We start from the raw sequence: 17,280 nt of genomic DNA on the forward strand, positions 1-17,280 counted from the left end.
GCCTTATTGGGTCTAAAGACCTATTGAAGCCATATCATCGCACTCAAAAGACTGTCTGTTTGCTGCCTAAGAAAGCGAAACCCTTCAGAAAGAACCGCCCCCAGCTCCAGTCAACACACCGCTTCCCTTTTTGGGAGAGTTTGATCCACAGATGGACTACGGCCAAAGGGAGAGTTCCTTCAGCCCAGGTGACACAAGAACCAGGGATTTGCTTTTTCTGAAAGGTCGCCGGGTGGTCTGTGTCACCGGGAATGAACCCTTCCCTAACAGTTTCCTGTCCCGAATGTGTCTCTAAGGAGGAAATAGCTGCCTTCATCCTTCCTCCCCATCCTATCCATCCCATAGGGGACGTTCCTTTTAGAGAAGGTGGGAAAAGGACAGAAGAAATCAGCTATCTCTTTCCTAGATGTGCTAAGTTCTTCCTATATACGAACATAATCCTTCCGCCAGGCTCTGTGAGTTTGGCGGGGGTATGGTTTTCATTACGATGAGAAATTCGATGTTCACAGAAGTTAAGAAACTTGCACAAAACATCCCAACCAATAGGTGGAGGAGGTAAGAGTCGCACCGAGAACTTTCTGAATCTAAAGCCTATGGAACATGTGTACTCCTCCAGGCCAATCACCCATCAATCACCTCCTATGACTGAGTGTCCTAGCACCCTGGGCTAGGTGCTTACACACATGGTCTCATTGAGTCTTTGTAAACTTCTGGCTTATACAAAAGGAACTGGGGGCTCAGTAACTTACCCAAGTTCATGCAGTCAACGCAGCCAGCCAAAGACACTTATTGTGGGGCCGCCGGATTCCAAAGTCCTGCCGGGTCCACCCTGTTATTCTAGTTCTTTGTCCCGTGTGGTGCTGAGCTTATCCCAGGATCAGGGGTCAGGAGAAATGGCTTCCAAGAAATCCTGCTTGGTTGCATCATAAGTTTCTGACAGTCTCCTCTTCCTCTGACTCTGGTCAACCATTTGTTGTGGATGTAGCCGATTCCCACATTAGGACGGGGTTCTTGGAGGAAAATGGTTTCCAGAATTGCCTGTGGTTAGTGATTTTCCTAAGATGAATTAGAAAGAAAAATATTTGGAAGGGAGGTTAGTTCATCTCAGCAAGAGCTGAGGTATAGCATCTCTGTGTCAGAACGTGGGGGCAGGCAGATATGGAGAAGCATATGTACGTACAGAAGCTCATTATCCACAGGGGTGCCTTCCAAGACCCCCAGTGGATGCCTGAAGCCACGGGCAGTACTGAACCCCCTATAGACTGTTTTTTCCTATTCATAGATACCTATGATAATGCTTAACTTATAAATTAGACCCAGTAAGAGATTGGCAACAATAACTAATAGTAATGTATAACAATTATAGCCATATAACTGCAATAAAACTTACCCGAACGTGGGCTCTCTCACGAAATATCTTCTTGTACTGTACTCACGCTTCTGCTTGTGATGATGTGAGAGGATATAATGTCTACGTGATGAGATGAAATGAGGTGAATGATGTAGGCATTGTGATGTCCTGGTAGGCTCCTATTGATCTTTTGACAATATTTCAGAAAGAAGATTCTGTATAATGGCGCCCTTCTTCTGTATATGCTCAGGCGTGTGTGTGTGTGTGTGTGTGTGTGTGTGTGTGTGTGTAGTAGTATGTGCACAAATCATATGTATTCAAATGTTTGTTTGCAAGAGCGGGTCTGTCTGCATATGTAGAGGTGAATGCATTTGAGTGTGCATGTGTATTTCTGAGCACTTGCATAGAGGGGGGCTTACAGGAGAGGGCTTAATGGAAGACAGCAGATGACAACTCCCCACTATGACTGATTCTTGAAGATCTTGGGCTGGAAGAATCATGTTGGGCTCTCAGGGGTGAGAGAGTAAGGCTCTGTGTGTCCACAGGGATCTTCTGGCTGGATGAAGACCGCAGTTTCCTGGCACTGGTGCCCTGGTTCCCTGGCAAGGGTCTCCATCTAGCCTTGGTTCCTCCATGCCTTGCTTGTCACTTGGAACCTCCAGCATCATCTTTGTGCGGAGTTCAGATCTGACCTTCCCAACAGCCCCAGAGTAGGGATCTCCGAGTTCAGGCTGGTAGGGCTCGTCTGGGAGCTCCCTTCACGCGCAGAGTTCCTGTTACCACTTCTGGATTCTGACTCAGAAGTTTTGGTTTGGGGTCTGAGAATCTGCATTTTAACAAGCTCTTGGGTACAGGTGACACAGACCACTTCTGGAGGCTCTCTGGCTTAGAAAGCCTGCAGGGATTCACTGACTTGTGTCCATCTTGAGCGTCTATCTCCCAGAATCTTCCTCTAACATGCTCCATGTTATCACTGAGGAGATCACTTCCTCGAACCTGCGGTGTCCTATTTTGAGTCTGATATTCATTCAATACTAAAATCAGATTCTATTTCCTCTTTTCGCTCAGCAGTTCCGGACACATTGTCAATTGTCTACCTGTTGATGAACCCTCAACGATCCCTCAATGGCCAGTATGGAGGCAGGCCAGGGGTCTAATTGTACACCTCTGCTTTGAAACCAAATGCCCAGCAATGAATGAGAAAATACGTATTGTAGATTATCAAGGGGTTTCTTTTTGTTAAAGTCCGTAGAATCTACTGACTTCAAGGATGTTTTCAACGTTAAAATCCCACCTTGCTAAAAGCATACTCCAGTCTTTCGAGCAAGAATTTATAAACAACAGCGGTGATCTTCTTATCCATTGGAAGCGACTATTTCAACTTCCCGTACAGAATCCTACCTTGGCTAGAAGGAGGTTTTTTGTTTTTCTCCTTCTTCTCCTTCTCCTTCTTCTTCTTTTTCCCTTTTAACCTCTCTAAATAGGTGAAGGTAGGCTGGCTTGCAAAAACTATTTGGCAATCCATTTCTTCATCCTCATCAACCAAATTCTGATTTCATATGGCATTGGAATGCAGACTACAGTCCCTAAAATAGGTGTGTGTGGTGGGGGATGGGAGACTTATTTGACAGTGTTACAAGGAGACAAGCTCGAAGCAAACATTTGACACTCCAGCCCTGGAATGCTGTAAAAATTTAATTAGGTGGATCCATTAGTCATGCCCACATGGAGGTTTCATACGGGACTTACAAAAATACAGGCTACTGAGGGAAAGTTTCAGACCTTCCTGTAAATACCATTTCCCTCATTATTGGGAAATGTGGTCTCGGTGGGACCATTGAACCAGGCTTTGTATTTACAAAATATGGTCAGGACCAGATTAACAGCATGGACTGAAGGGGTTTTTGGATCCAAACAAGGGATGACTTTTTTTATAAGGGAGTTTACCCAGGCCGACTGCTTCTGAGTCAGTTGGGCTGAGAGACGATTTCGGTGCCCACTGCTTTGCCTCACTTCCTGACTTGAAATCTTAGGTATAAAGGTACCCAGAATGGTGCCGGGTGGTAGGCTCCAATGGGATGAGCGTGTGCATTTTTTTTCAAGTTGAAAATACGTAGGCAGCCTCCCTAGTTCCAAAATGGGGCATGGTTAACGGGGGGGTTTCATTCAGAAATCCAACTCTGAGATTTCAGGGCCTGGGATACTTATAGCTTGAATTGCAAGCAAACATTTTTAATTTACAAGCACTGTTATTTTGATTTGAAGTCTCTGGTTGGTCACTGTGGTCTGGAAGGAGGTAGATGAGGAAGATCCTTCATACGATTAATCGTATGGTGAAATTTGAAAGACACTGAGAATTAACTCAAGACCCTTAGTTCTTCATCAGTTTAAATCAGATACAATTGTTCACGTTGACCATGGGCACTGTTTCTTCAGAAACATTTCAAGTGACTCAGACTAATAGGGTCTAAGCATTCAGCCAACAATGAAAGGGTTTCGTACGGTATACTATTCCCGTTCTAGGACCACAGTCCCCTAGAGACTGGCTGTGGACTAACTCTTCTGGCTTCATCTGTATATATTCATGCATGTATTTATGTTATTATTTCAACAAACATGTATGTCTTTACGCTCCAGATTGAGACAAAAAGTTTACTGAGAAGCAGCCCTTGCCCTGGAGGAGATCAGAATCGAACGGGAAGACTCTAGTGACTTTTAAACAAGTAACCACAGAACAGTGTGATGATAATTACAATGCTAAGTGCCTATCCATCAAGGAACTTACCCACATTAATTCAAGTGTTTTTAAAAGCAAGCCAGAAAGGCGGGATTTTAATTTTTTTTATGATTTTTTTCGTGTTTATTTATTTATTTTGAGAGAGACAGAAAGAGTGTGAGTGGGCGAGGGGCAGAGAGAGAGGGGGAATATCAAGCAGGCTCCACGCTGTCAGTGCAGAGCCCAACGTGGAGCTTGAACTCATGCAACTGTGAGATCATGACCTGAGCCAAAACCAAAAGTCGAGTGCTCAACCGACTGAGCCACCCAGGAGCCCCTGATTTTTTTTTTATAGATAAAGAAGATGAGACCCAGACAAGCTTAAGAACTTTCTAGATACATGGCTAAGAAATGCCAGAGCTAAGATTTGATTCCAGGACAGTCTAACTCCATTAAGCCGTATTGCCTCAGAGTCTGGGGTCAGTGCAATGATTGAAGTACACTCTTGGAAAAGAGTCAGCAAAGTTTGGGGGTGAGGTGGGTCCTTGAAGGATGATTAGCAATCTGCAAATTAGACAAATAAAGTGTTTGGTATCTTTCAGGGAAAGCCTGCCACGTAGTAACTAGTATTTTCTGGCCATTGTTTCTTACAAATAAACCTCAGTTTAAGATAAAGAATCCTATTTTATATCACAAAAGATACTCTGTCCCTAAAAGTCCCGTGGCTTAGGAAAGTTTTGTAGTCCTCTGTTTTTTCCCAAACTCATTGCACATGTAAAGATTTCAGGCTCAGCTGAATTTGGGAACATCTTAGGAACATGTGAGCAGAGGAAGTACATAGCTTTGGGGAAACTGAGCTCCACTGGGCAGAAAATTAGCGGGTAGGGTGGAACGAGTAACTGGCAAAAAACACAGAATGTCCGTGAGCGAGGGCTGCAGGTTTCCGGATGGCAGGCTATTGTGTTTGTGTTTGGGACGTTCAGGAATCCGAAGAAGTTAGACTGTGAGCCTTGTGAGCTTTTTCACATCTTTGACCCCAGACACTTTTGATGTGAGCTCAGTCGCCATCTTGGTTGCAAGCTCATTGTTTGGGGGACGGAAGGAAAAGAACAGACTCCAGCTTGGTTTCGCCGAGTTTCACTCTTCCAAATTTTCTGGGAACGTGTAAATGTCGATTTATTCTGTCAACTCCTCAGGCTTCTGATTTCTAAATTCAGCCACACAGGACAAGGCTTCTTAAAGTAGATTGGTGAAAAGCAAAACAAGTCTCACATGGTGGTCCCAACACTTGAGATCGCTGTCTCAAATTGAGCTCCTCATCTATCAAATTCCAAGCAGTGCCTTCACAGTAAAGAGAAGCTGGACCCTTCCGAAAGGCAATTTTCATCAGCCAGGACAAAATGGCCCGTTGGTCTCTATCCTTTGGTCTGTCCATCTCTGGTGGACGTCTGATATTTGTGTCCATCAAACACTTCTCTTTTCTCTGGGGATCCCACCCCCATCTCCCATTCTTGAACTTTGCTTGGGGCAGACTCCCTAGGTTCCTGGATCCAGAGGTGATGGCCCTGACCAAATACATTTCTGCAGTATTGGATTCTGGGATGAGCAGCACGCTACCAATTCAAGCCAAGAAAGCTTCCAGTCCAGAACTATTGAGAACGATTTGGAAAAAAAAGCAGCTCATTCTGTAGGGAAAGTTTACGGCAAAGATGATTTAAGACTGGAGGTTCCAGTGGCCGTATTTCTACCTCAGGGGGATCCATGCAAAGGAGGAAGTCAACACAGGAGTGAGTGAATCGGGGAGCAGTAGGAACCAGTTCCTGGTGACAGTGTTGATAATATCTGGATCTGGGCATGCCAAAAGCCAGCATCACCATTGAACTTTTCAAAATGTAAGCCAGTACGTTGTTTTGGTATGTTCTTAACCTAGATTGCATTGAGTCTCCTGTCACTTACGAGCAAGAGTCCCGACACCGCCTCTATTTAGGGCTCCTCAGGCTGCCTGCAGACGACTTAGAGCACGTTATGACATTCTCAAAATATACAGAAACACTTGTGAGTTCACTTTCATTTAAAATAGGAACGTAGGAGTGGGATGCAAACGTTATTAAATCCAAAAGACAGTCAGAAGGCAGAGAAACGGAGTCAAACTAGGAACCGTTCACTCCACCGTGACCGACTCATGGCTCACTAGGGCTGAGCCGTCCAGTGTGGGAGCCACGAGTCCCACGTGGGGAAGGAGCATTTCGTCTCCGGCTCGTTCGAATGGAACGGAAATGAGCCGTGTGCGCAAAACGCACCCTGGATTTAGAGCACGGGATGAGCAAGAGAGTGTAAACTATCTCACTAAACACTTTTGCATTGATTACTTGTCCAAGTAAACATATTTTGGAAATATTAGGTTGAATAAAAAAGTATTATTAAAATCACCTTCACCTATTTCTTTATTTTTGTTTTTTACTTTTTGTATTATGGCTGCAAGGACAATTTTAAACGATATATATGGGTCACATTACATTTCTACTGGACCGTGCTGCCCTAAATGTGGAATTGCCACGAGATTCCACTTTAGGCTAACCAGAAATTCTGCACTGGACACTCCCGCCCTGGTTTTCTTGATCTTGAACTAATGGGGTTGACGGTGTGGGAAGAAGATGTGGTTCAAATCATTCTTCACAGTACAGCCCCTCTCTCTCCGAAGCAGCCCCCAGATTCTTCCCATAACTCCTCTTTTCTAGGCCAAACACTCCATGTTCAACAATCACTTTTCATAATCTGCTTGCCTCACTTTTCTCTGGACACCTTCCAGTTTCCCAGAGATCCTCTTAAAATACGGTGCTCAGCATTCTCCCTGGCCTCCTAGCGGTAGTTGGGGCACTGAGGTTCTCACCTCCCCACACTAGACACCATATTTCTATTAATCTGACCCCTCTGCTATTACCGTCTTTGGAAACTGAGGCTTCTACCAGTGGTTCTCAAAGGAGAATCCCCAGACCAGCAGCATCAGCATCACCTGAGAACCAGTTTGAAATGCAAATTCTCTGGCTCCACCCAGGACCCAGATCCTGAATCACAAACTCTGGGGGGTGGGGCCCAGCAATCTGTGCTTTAACAAGCCTTCCAGGGGATTCTCATGCATGAATGAGTGTGAACTATACTGGTTTAGACCCAACACCTTCTACAATCTTCTGCCTGTGAGCCCGATTTCCCATTGTAATGGCTGGGGTTTGTTTTTGAACCATAATGCAGGAACTTGCCTTTGTTCCTGGGGGTGCATCATAATGCTGGGCCACGGATCTAACTTGTCTAAACCTTCTGGAACATAGATTCTGCCATTTCTCCCTGCATCGTGTGAACTGCACACGGACAATGCTGCCTTTCGTCTGTAGGCAGAGCTCTGATGTGAATGTTGAACAACACAGGCTTCAAATCAGGATCACGTTTCCCTCCATGCCTTGGGTCACGCCGTTCCCCCTGCTTCGGAAATATGTTTCCGAAGCCCATCTCCTTCACCCCCCGATGGGCTTTCCTGCCTCGCTCTACCAAGATCCGCAGTATTTTCACTAAGATGTCACCTCTGTCAAGAAAATCAGGTTCGGGGGTGGTCATTCGAGCCTCCTGCACCGACAGCTATGAGTGTTTGAGTGACTTGTCTTCTGGAACGCTGATTCTCTACAGGCGCTGCTCTGCTCCCAGGGGCAATTCTGCAGCGCTGATTCTCTACGGGCATGGCTCTGCTCCCAGGGCCGGTGGCTGGACACATTTTTGGGGGTCACAACTTGGGGATACTACTAGCATCCAGTGGGTTGAGGCCAGGGATGCTGTTGAACATCCTAGAATGCATCAGGCAGGTCCCCCAACAAAGAAGGACGTAGCTCCCCACGTCGACAGTGCTGACGTTGAAAAACCTGTCCTAGACTCTAAGTTCTGCGTCCCTTTTACTAACCAGTTTTAGCCCCAACAGAATGAATGACCCAAAGGGAATGCCGAATGTCTCGAAGGAAGAGGTGACATCTCCCTTGCTGGGAAGGTGAGAAAAACCAACCAAGGCAGGTTGATAACTCCCTGTTTTAGGAAACAACTTGCCTGGGGGCTAGTATGGTTGAAGACATACAGAACTCGTTTTTCATCAATAGATAAACCTGATTTACAATGAGTATACCCACTGCTGATTCATACTTGGGCTTGTAAGGTGCTCAAAAGCCACTAAAACATTTCTCGGTCTGTAGGTTGCCTGAGCACCTCTTTTTGCTATCCTATTGCCCTATTAATGTGTCGAGTTATATTTATTCACCGTGTGGACTTGGGCAGCTTAATCTCTCCAGGCATTAGTTTTCTCAGAATGGGTATAAATACACCAACACTTCCCGGGGCCTGGATACGAGGGTGAAGTCAGATGGAGTTTGAATGTCCTGAGCATGTATGCATATGGCTTGGTCTGGAGCAATCCCCTCCTCCTGGGAGTGACGATTTCACATTTAATCCCTCTGGCTATCCTGTGGGTCACGAGCAGGTACTGTATACTCTTAATTTAAAAGACAATGACTCTGAAGTTGAGTTGGCCCAACTGGCTGGATTTTATCCAGCTTTCCATCCATGAAAACATCTTACTGGTGTCTATAATTGATTTTGACTGACGTAAAGAAACTTTTTCTGCCATTGACAAAGCTTTTCTGAAAGCTTCTCAAATGTTAAAAAGGACGATTTTCCAACCATCCAGCATGAGGATCCACACTTTTGCATCCAAGGTTGGCCGTGACTCCCAGACATCTCCAGTGGCGTGGGCTCACAGACGGGAGAGCAGATTCCCGTTTAAAGTGATGATATTTGGGGCGCCTGGGTGGCTCAGTCGGGTAAGCGCCTGACCCTTGATTTCGGCTCAGGTCACGATGTCACGGTTCGTGGGTTCAAGCCCCGTGTTGGGCTCTGTGCTGACAGCTTGTGCTTGGGATTCTCTCTCTTCCTCTCTCTCTCCGTCCCTCTCTGACTTGTGCTTTCTCTCTCTCTCTCTCTCTCTCAAAAATAAATAAGAAAACATTTTAAGTGATGACGTTTGAACTCTTGAAGGAAGCCAGCAAGCAGGGATGGGGAATTCCGTGCTAGCAGTGAGGCCTGAAGGCCTCACTGGAGCCTTCTCTGTGCTACACTTCCAACCAAGCTCGCTCTGTAGAGACCACATCCACTTGGAGCCTCATGGAAGCTGCTCTCCTGCGCTCTGCTGGGGGAAGAGCCCTGCCCGAGCGTCTCCCAGGGGGAGGCAAGGCCTGGGAGCCAGTGAGTCATTCTGTCTTGGCACAGAGTCCCCAGGGCTCTTGGGGGAAACAAACAGACTTTGTTGAAAGGAAGCCCTCCTGCGTATGAATGGCCACCAGTCAGCTCTTTGGTGGAGCCCTATAACCTGCTCCTGCCCCTTCTTCCCCTCTTGGCCCGGAGAAACCACAGTGGCTTGGGGGAGGGGGTGGACGCTTGAAGGTCAGACCTCTGTTGTCAGCCTGGAACAAAGACCCAGGCCCTGGCCGAGAGACATTTCCTGGGGCCCGAGAAGGGGCCCCTGCTTCTGACCGAGTTTTAGTGGCCTCACCATTGCTTGGCTAAAAGGACAGTCAGGCTGGACACCTCCTTCCCGTCATCTCTCTTCCGTTAGCTGGGTGGCGGTCAGGCATCTCCCTCATGTTGAAAGTGCTCTCCCTCCGGGAGCTCACTTCTGTGATGTTTATTCACCTTTATTGCAGGAATTTCTCTGCCCGACACACAGCTTTATTATGTAATGCCACGGGGGGAATATTTTCCTCTCTTGGCAGCTGTATTGAGAATTTCTTATGAACAGACACCCACTCTTAGGAGAGAAGAATATTCAAATCGGTCTGTTTGGGGATCGGGGAGGGAACCGATCTTCTTGGGCCTGAATGGGAGCAGGCCGAGGGAGCCGGGGACAGGCTTGTGTCTCACTCCAGAGAAGGAAGGAAGAAGGAAGGGTAGAAGCGTGGGGTTACTGCCGGCGTGGTGTCCTAAAGCCGTCCATGTGCCCCTGTGACCCATCCAGTCCTGGGATCATCAACCTTTCAGTAAAGGCCCCGCGCCCGGAATGTTTCAGATGAGTGGCTTTCTTTCAGAAATCCCTTTAAGATACATGCTTCTTGTTCAGCTGGATGAGGGTGACAAGCCACGTGAGCTCAGAAGCTGGCAGAAACAGGAGGCGATAGCTCTTGGGGGAATTCGCAGTAAACTGCGGGGACAACTCTGGGTTTTTGAAAATCCGTGGAATTCGGGTTTGGACTAATTTTAACTAAATGTGCTAGGAGTGAGGGCTGTGGATAACATCTGACTCACACTGTCAATGTCCCTGGGCTCGCCTTCACTGGTACCCACGGTTCTCTCCTCCTCTCACAAAGAGGAGGGGGCTGGGGCTCCATATGCTGAGGCTCGCTGCGATCGAGGGCACGACATGGTCTCCGAGGAGGAGGAGAAGGAGGAGGCGTGACCCTGTTTATTAGCTCCTTGGAGCAGGGAGAGGGAGCCGGGACAACGTGGCAGGTGTGCGGGAAGCCCTTCCCCTCATTAACCCAGATGGAGGTCACGGCTCCATCCCGGCTGCTGCCAGGAAACAGCGGCTTGTCAAAACTTCGGGCGAAACGCAAGGTTCCAGCTCATTGGAACCCAATTCCGCAATGAGCGCGGGCAGAAGAGGGAGCTGTGCTTGACTAGCCCCAGAGAGGCCAAGCAGATGTCGTGCGAGACCCCTCTCTGCCAAGCTCCAGCACTGGCTGGGCTCATCACCCAAACAGGGCCCCGGGGAGAGCAGCTGATGAGGGCCTCGCCGTGCAGGGAGCCACGGAGCACTGGGCTCTGCCCCCTCCCCCAGGGCGGCCTGGCCCCCTGCCAGCTCAGTTAGGAAAGGAGGCCGGGCAGCCAGTCGTACATGGGGAACTCCTGCAAGAGACCCAGCAATGCTTTTGGACGGCGTCCAGCCGTCACGGGCCGCAGGGACTTCAGCCGGGGCGGGGCCGGCCGGGAGACAGAAGCTGGGAACACGGGCACGCTCCCCCCGCCACGGGGAGAGAGGTGGACATAAACTGTGAACTCCAAAAGCAGGTCTCTTAGCTGCTCTGTCTGCAGTGGCTTGGAGAGCGATCACGGCTTCCCTCGGGCCGAACAAGTGCTTGCCCTGGAACCAGACACCTTCCGGAAAGCAATGAGGGATCCTCAGGCTGACACGCGCGCCCATGTGTGTGTCTAAATCGTGTGAGCGCCTGTTCCGTACGGCCGTGCGTTTGAGCGAGGGCAGACCGGTCACCGTGTGAGAAGATGGGTGCGGTCGGTGGCGGCGTGTACACACGGACAGCGGGGGTGCGCTTTTCTTCACGTGCCTGTGTGCGTCGTGTTCTGCGTGTGCGTTGCCTGACCGTACGTGAGCCTGCATGCGCACGGCCAGTGTGTAGGTGCTTCGCCGGGTGTCTGTGCGTGCATCTGACCACGTGGTCAGCCGTGCCTTTGTTAGGGTACGTGTCCTCTGTGTGCGGAGAGGTTCCTGGACTATGACGTGTGGGCGTGCCGACCACAGGCCCCAAATGCATGCGTCATTCTAGCTGGTAAACTGCGTGTACGTCCAATGGGTGTGCACGTCCCGTGTGTGTGTAGTTTTTATAAAACCCCTGCATGTGTGTGTGTGTGATGTGTGTGTCAGTTGTGTGAATGCATGGGAGAGAAAAGGCACAGCGCTGGAAACGATGTGTGGCCCATCCAGCCTATCCACAGCCATCTCTGGACATCGAAGCCCCCTGGCACGGCACGTGGGGTTGGCCCCCAATGGCTCACCTATCCCTCCTCCAGGCCAGCCCCGTTGCCTGCCATGCCTGGTGACCCCGTAACTCCCTTTACTCCATTTCTATAAACCTGCTTATAGTTCCATGCCCTTGGGCCTCTGTTCGTGCTGGTCCCTCTCCTGGAACGCCCCTTCCCTTTTCTGTCATCTTTCTGCCACTTACTGATTGTTTCAGATTCGGTTCAAGGGTGGACACATCTAGGTAGCCTCCTTGATGTTGAAGCTGATCATTTCCTACTTTGTCTCCCAACTATGAACGCAAACACACCTCCCCAAAAGCACCTCTGAGGTTCTAGGCACTTGTTTGCCTGCACATGTGTTTTCCTGTCCAAGACGGTGACCCCCGGGAGGAGGGAGACCGGGCTGGCTACTGCTCCCTGAGCACTAGGGCATTCCAGACCTTCTGCTAGACCTACTCAGCCACATGGCAGTCCTGTTAGGCAGGTGACTTTGTTCTCACTCTACAGATGGGGTCGCTGAGGCTCTCTGAAAGGGTCATAGATCTCGTAAGTAGCTGGGCAAGAACTGAACCCTATATCTGACTCTGGGGCTCAAGTATTATACTGTTACACCATTCCTACTGAAGAACTTATTCTTCTGATCGATTGACTGATTCATTGATTCCAGAAATATTTATTGAGCACTTGCCATATACCGGTTGCTGTTCTGAGCTCCTAGAATATAACCCCAAGTTGCCTCATGGAGCTTGAATTGTAGTTCTGGTTGACCCCAGGAGGCTGGGATGGATGGTGTGTGTGTGTGTGTGTGTGTGTGTGTGTGCGTGCATTCTATCTTTGAGCCGGAGTGTCCCAGGATCCAAGGTTATCTCAGAAGGAGATGCCCTGAAAGATTAGTCGTGCAACTGTGGAGTGGAGAAGATGAGAAACAGATCATCAAATGCCCACATCCTACTGCCCGGAACCTGTGAATGTATTAGGCTCCATGGAAAAGAGAAGTTCAGGTTGCAGATGGAATTAAAGTTGCCAAGCAGATTTTAGGATAGGGAGATTATCCTGGATTATAAGGGTAGGGCCAGTGAAATCACAGGTGTTCTGAAAAGCGCCAGGGAAGACAAAAGCAGAAGGCGTCAGGATGACGCGGGAAGGACAGGACTCACCGTTGCTGACTTTGACGGTGAAGGCCGGGGCCGGGAGCCAGAGCATGTGGGCAGCCTCTAGAAGCTGGAGAAGACGAGGAAACAGATTCTTCCCTGGAGCCTCCAGAAGGAATACAGCCCTGTTCCCAACTTGGCTTCAGCCCAGTAAGAACCATGTTGGAATTCTGACCTCCAGAACTGTAAGAGAATGAACGTGGGTCACTTTAAGTTTCTTGGAGGTGAAATATTAATGGTGGCCGCAAGAAATGGATACAGGAGCCAGGGTCTCAGGTCGGGAGACACGGGTTGCATCAAAATAAAATCTGGATGCAAGCTTCGTGAGCTAACGGCATAATAAAGGGTGAAGGATGTTGAATGAGAAGCGCCAATGAGCAAGTTCCAACTGTGTGAGAGGTTGATGGCCACGGTGCATGCACACCGAGCGTCTGGGGGGCCTTGACTTTCACTCAGCGATAGATGCATTTCCTCAAGCTAGGGACAGTTGCTTAAAGGAACAGCATAGCCTGCTATTCCTGCTGCTGGTTTCAGGAGAAGAGTGAGACCCACTGGGGACTGAGGCAACGGTTCCCATGACAATGGGAACGCGACCCCAAACTAAAGCTCCCAGAAGCTCTGCAAGCAAGGCTCTGACGATGGGGAGCCTCAGGCCTTGTCCCAGAAGAAGGTCATTCTGACTCCAGACCGAGCTGCTCCACTTGGACGGCATCCCCGCTATCCAAAAAGCCCCGCGGGCCAACGGGCAGCAGCATCAGCGGCATCAATGGCAATAAAATGAATAATTACATATTTCCTTCTATGCTCGTTGTTGGGGGCTGAGAGAAAGGGCCACAAATAGGGCTCCAGGAAGGAAGCTCATGAGGGAAAACTGGACCAAAGCTGAGCAATGACTGGGGGTGGGGTGGGGGGGGGTTCCATTACTGCAATTAGCACACTGTATAAACAGCACTTACGGGCTCTATCTGGGAGTTTGTGGTAATCCATCTGAAATAGACAACTATTTTATGCAGGGAGGAATGAGGGGGACTATTTCCAAGTCAATTTAATAGTCTAGTCTGCAAACAATCCCCTTCCTCCTTGTTCACGCTCTCCCCTTCTCTCCCCTTCTTGGCTCAGAGCCGCGTCCCCTCCTCACAGCTGTGCTCACTTGAATGGTAAATCAAGCCCCCTAAAAACCTGGCATGTGGAAATCTTTCAGCATCCTCGGGCTGTCTTTATCCCACGGTGGGGTTTTGCTGGGCTTCTCCTTTCTCGCTCACAGACAATCAGAACTGGACTTGTCCTCTCCTCTGTGACCTTCTGTCTTGCAAACAGGAGGATGGGTTTGCCGTAGGGGAAGGTGTCTCTGTAAGGAGTGAAGAGGTCCCAGGAGCTTCTGACCGACACCTTCCTGATTCTTCTCATGCTTCTGAGGGCCTGCCAGGGTGCGTGTTTGTGTGCAGCTCCCGAATCTCTTTCTCTCAAGAAACCCGGCTGAGGGTATGATTTTGTCATCCAGCTGCTCTCTGGGTAAAGCAATTTGGCTCAGAGCTGGGGAAATTCCAATTACCAGACTCTAGAAACTGAAATATTTTATACCTTTTTCTAGCAACCTATTCTGTCTCTCTGTCTTGCTCGTCTACCCTCCCTTCCACCATCCCCCCTCTCTCTCTCTTTTCTGTTTTGGCTCTTTGGGCAGAAATAGCCAAATATTGTCATGAAGACATGTTAACCAAGTTAAAAAATATATATCACCTTGGCAGTATAAATAGAACAGGGGCATGGTTTCCCTGATCTGTCCCCCATCTTTGTGTCTAGGTAATTTGGGGTTATACACATTTTCTTTATAGAGATTTCAAAACGTTGAAAACGAATGCCCGAATTTTGACCCATTCATTGTTAGCAACTCAAGGGATTTTTCTGGAGCACCAAAATGCCACATAGAGGGTGGTGGAAAAGATGGAAATTGTTGTGACAGTCAAATCCATCCCCAAACATTGCCAAATGTCTCCTGGGGGGGGTGGGCACGGTGACCCCTGGTCGACAACCTCTGTCATCACGGAATGAATTTTTACAGCAATCCTACAAGTTCAAGGTTTCACTTCAGAGTAGTGAATTGTCTTGCCTGAGACCACCCAGGCTTTAAGAGTCTAGGTTTAAGTTCCTATCTCAGGCTCTTTCCAGAGCTGTGCAGCTGCCTGCCCCACGGACTGTTTCCGAAAATTCCACATGGCCTGAAGTGGGGGCGGCCCATCCTGGGTGCTGTCTAACGGACACAGCCCAGTAGAGCTCCATTTCTCAGTGCACAGAGGGCTTCTAGATCTGGCTGCAAAAAAAGAACAACACCGTCTCTGTTATGAAGAAACCCACAGCTTGGAGAAAAAAAAAAAAAGCAGGGACACGTCTGATTCATCAGGATGACTCATACCTGGGATCACTTCGCCTCGACTCGGCTTCCCGTGGCCTGTCGCGACTTGTGAAAGGCCACGGTGAGTTGAGGAAAGAAAAGTCCCTTTTGAATGTTGGGGATGGATCCACCCGTCTGGGTGCAGAGAGAGCTCGGTGCAGCCATCAAGATAGCTTTATGGGGGACGCAGAATCAAACTGCAGGGAATCCAGCGTGCAGCGCTTGGGAGGTCCTTAGAAGTTTCCAAACCCGTCCTGGCCAGCCCAGTGTGCCCCTCCATGGATGGCTCACGAACCTGGAGCCGTGGCCAGCTACAGCATACAGGGGAAGGTATTCAATAATTTCTTAGCAAGACCGGAGCTCGGGGGGGAAATGGATCTTCAGGTGCGGATACGGTGGTGATTATCCCGGCGAATGCACCAAGCTGCGGAGTTCATCCCTTTACATATAAACCCTTGTCGCCACCGTGATTACATCAGGCCTCTGGGAAGCCATGTGCGCGGCCCTCTATTATCTGTTGATAGATTACTTGGTAATCACACTCATGTCGTTTTCTTGAGGACAAGAGGGTGTAATCTTCCTGCTTCGTGGGTCTCCCATTTCTTGGTGCGCAGCTAATCCCCATCCGGCTCGCTGAGTGACTGGGTTGACAGAGGAGCCGGTGAATTTCCACCAACCCCATTAGGGGTCTTTGTGCCCCTCCAGCAGACGGTTGCCCAAATTCCACCCATTAAAAAAAAGAATGGGCTAATTAAGCCTGCCAGCCTAATTTTGTGCTTTCTAATTTTGCCCTTTAAATGCATCATAATTATCAGATGCAAAATACATTTTCAAATGCAGAGCCACTGACGGGTGTATTTTTAAATGTGCAGGGCTAAGACGGGAGTTAGCAAAGAAGCAGGCAGTATTTTTAACTTGCATCGGGGCAGGAAAAGGCCATTGCCTCACCGATTCCTGCCAGTGTATTTGGAATGAAAACGGCACTTATTCCTGTGTGACTGAAATGGATGTCACTGTAGTGTCGTGCCCCGCAATGCTGCTGGGTGCCATGTCATTTGGGGTGCACTTGGACAAGTGGGGGGGTGTGTGGTCACAGCTCTGGGACTCTGGGCTTCACGTTAGGGCATGGGGTACATGCCTCCCCAGACACTGCAGAAGTTAGGGTTGATACAGGCACGGATTTGGAAGAGCTAGCCCTTTCACCTTGTTATTATCTTAACAGCTTTCCGTGGTTTTTCTTTGTTATTGACCAAAGCGTGCACCTAAAACCTTTGGTTCCTGCAGCTTTTGGCCCGAAATAATTTTCCTTCTCCCCAGTCTACCCTAAGAGGCATGGTATAATTCTATTCAAAATGAATGCCGAAAACAAAAAGCGTCATAAATAATTACGTATCATATTACATTTAAAAGATACAGCAATTCTATTCAGTGTATCCAACCCATATTAAGTTGCACTATATAAAGCGGTGTAATATAATGCATTTCAATGGGTCTAACGCAAAAAAAAAAAAACACAAAAAAACAGCCATACTAGCACATTAGCTTGGGACTCAATACCATGGAGCTTTCCCCTCTGAGTTTATCGCCCCCATTTCATAAAGCCCTTCTTTTTACTGATGGGGAAACTGAGGCGCAGAGAGTTTGCACGGGAGAAGCAGGGTGGGAACAATTCTTCTCCAGTTCCCCTTCGGGACAGAGAACATTGCAACCCCTCTGGGTGGACCCACTATTCCTTGGATCCCGACGAATGTTCCCAGGGCGTGTTGGCATCTGGCTGCAGGGTCGTGACTGCGAGAACAGCATCTTCCCGCAAGACTCTGCCAACAGGGCTCTGGACGCTACTGGGCTCCTTCCGGAAATCCCTTCTAAATAGGCATGATAAAATGGATGA

At 48.7% G+C, this 17,280-nt stretch overlaps 1 long non-coding RNA gene across 6 annotated transcripts in view; it reads right to left on the reverse strand.

The window, feature by feature from the left end:
- The window catches only part of LOC109245661 (uncharacterized), a 593,199-nt gene that overhangs the window by 28,231 nt on the left and 547,688 nt on the right, over window positions 1–17,280 (reverse strand). For 5 of the 6 annotated variants that reach the window (XR_008423571.1, XR_008423572.1, XR_008423573.1 and 2 more), the window contains 2 exons: window positions 13,007–13,183; window positions 750–1,056 (listed from right to left, as the gene is read on the reverse strand). This is a non-coding gene — a long non-coding RNA (uncharacterized LOC109245661). The remainder of the gene's footprint in view (window positions 1–749; window positions 1,057–13,006; window positions 13,184–17,280) is intronic. The other variant, XR_008423574.1, reaches the window with a different exon arrangement.

Source organism: Panthera pardus, unplaced genomic scaffold (assembly GCF_024362965.1).
Source record: "Panthera pardus isolate Hobbes unplaced genomic scaffold, ASM2436296v1 HiC_scaffold_19, whole genome shotgun sequence".
NCBI classification, from domain to species: domain Eukaryota; kingdom Metazoa; phylum Chordata; class Mammalia; order Carnivora; family Felidae; genus Panthera; species Panthera pardus.